The sequence below is a fragment of the Colobus angolensis genome, unplaced genomic scaffold (genome assembly GCF_000951035.1).
Source record: "Colobus angolensis palliatus isolate OR3802 unplaced genomic scaffold, Cang.pa_1.0 Scaffold89, whole genome shotgun sequence".
NCBI lineage: Eukaryota > Metazoa > Chordata > Mammalia > Primates > Cercopithecidae > Colobus > Colobus angolensis.
In genome coordinates this window covers 2,517,110-2,519,381 of record NW_012122820.1, presented here as the reverse complement: position 1 = coordinate 2,519,381, position 2,272 = coordinate 2,517,110, and positions in this window count along the sequence as shown.

Here is a 2,272-nt window from a genome sequence, read left to right as displayed (position 1 = left end):
CTCGGCCTCCCAAAGTGCTGGGATTACAGGCTTGAGCCACCGCGCCCGGCCTGCTGTTTTCTTTTTTAATACAGGGTCTTGGTCTGTCACCCAGGCTGGAGTGAAGTGGCTTAATCCTAGCTCACTGCAACTTCAAACTTCTGGGCTCAAGTAATCCTCCTACCTCAGCCTCCCAAAGTGCTGGGATTACAGGCACGAGCCACCATGCCTGGGCTTAATATTTTAAAAGTTTATATTTTGCAAGAGGCTTTCATATCCATGTTATTTAATTTGAGGTAGAGTATTATTTCTGTTTTATTGCTGAGGAAACTGCCTGGAATCACTTAACTACTTGGTTGGGAAGCCAGGTCCTCTCTACTGAATCCTGTGCCCTTGCTGTGTTTAGAGGCTGATTAACTCCTGAAAGGGAGGCGGGACACACGGAACCCTCTAGTTGAAATGAATCTCCAGAGAATGTCTGGTTTTCTCCCTGGCTCTAGACTCTACTAAATTCTAAAAACATCTAAATGCTCTTATTTTCTTAAACTTTTCTGGGGAATGAAATCTATCCTCTCAGTTACCTGTCCCAGCAACAGATAGCCACTCTGTTTAGAAATCCATGCTGTGAGGCCAGGCGCGGTGGCTCAGCCAGCACTTTGGGAGGTCGAGGTGGGTGGATCGCCTAAGGTCAGGAGTTTGAGACCAGCCTGGCCAACATGGCAAAACCCCATCTCTACTAAGAATACAAAAATTAGCCAGGTGTGGTGGCATGCGCCTATAGTTCCAGGTACTAGGGAGGCTGAGGCAGGAGAATCGCTTGAGCCTGGGGGGCGGAGGTTGCAGTAAGCCGAGATCTCGCCACTGCACTCCAGCCTGGGCAACGAGCAAGACTGTCTTAAAAAAAAAAAAAAAACAGCCATGCTGTATTTCTACCTTTCGTTTGGTCTTTTTGTTACAAAAAAGAAAAGTTTGATGAGCAGAGAAAGTGTTTCTGAGTACTTTGTCGGAAAAAAGCAATAAGGGGCTTGGAAAACAAAGAACTAGGCTGTGGTGACTGGGTCAGTTCACAACAGTCCACAGCAGAACTGAAATAATAACGAATGCAAGAATGGGATCATATACATTTCCCAGAGCACTTTCTCACTTCCTGTGGCAGCTAAACTTTGCGGAAGCCCTGAGCCGGCACCGGGAACTGAGGAGCAAATAAAGCCTGGAAGCCTGATCCTTCTTCCTCAGAGGCTCTTGAACAAATTGACGACAGAGCCAGGGCTACAATTCTGGTTTCTTGACCCTGGGATTAAAAAACCAAATCTCTGACCTGACCCCTGGCACGGTGGTTTAGGGCTGTAATCCCAGGACTTTGGGTGGCCAAGGCAGGAAGATTGCTTGAGCCCAGGAGTTTGAGGCCAGCCTAGGCAACACAGTGAGACCCCAGTCGCTACAAAAAATGGCTTAAAAAAAATAGCCGGTCATGGTAGCGCACACTGGTGGTCTGAGCTACTTGGGAGGCTGAGGCAGGAGGAATACTTGAGTCCAGGAATTTGAGACCAGCCTGGGCAATATAGTGAGACCCTGTCTCTACAAAAAATGAACAAAATTATCTGGGCGTGCTGGCTTGCACCTGTAGTCCTGGCTACTGAGGAGGCTGAGATGGGAGGATCTCTGGAGCCCAAGAGATCAAGTCTCCAGTGAGCTATGATTGAGCTACTGCACTCCAGCCTGGGTGACAGAGTGAGACTCTGTCTGAAAACAGATAAATAAATACATACATAAATAAATCCAAATTTCTCTGCCCATCAAAAAGTCAAGTTGACTTCACAGATTAACACAGTTTTCACTTGGGTGAATTCTTACTTCAGCGTGCAGCCCAGGTTCTCAAGTTCAGGACTGCTGAAGACAGCCCCTGGGGACTTGCTCAAGCGAGAACAAGAAGCCCCAGTTGGATTCTGGCCCAGTGCTAGGGCAGAGCCAGCGGCATGTGTGCAACTGTGTGGTTGCTGGCTTTTCCCTGCTCAGGCCTGCATGGGAGCCAGCGACATTCAGAGGCTTTGTTTGAGATATGATCCGCCAATCCGTCAGGTCTGTCCACATTTGTGAGCTGCGTGATCTGGTATGGTCTGATTGCGAGGCTGTTTGTATGCACATAGTCTCCTGTGCGTCTCTCCGAAGCTGTAGAACCAGGTCACAGATGATGCAGACCAAGCTTAGGGCTTGGGTTTGCCTCACAAACATTCCCTTCCTCATCTGATCACCTAATGCTGGTCCAACTGACCACACTGAAGACTAGAAACAG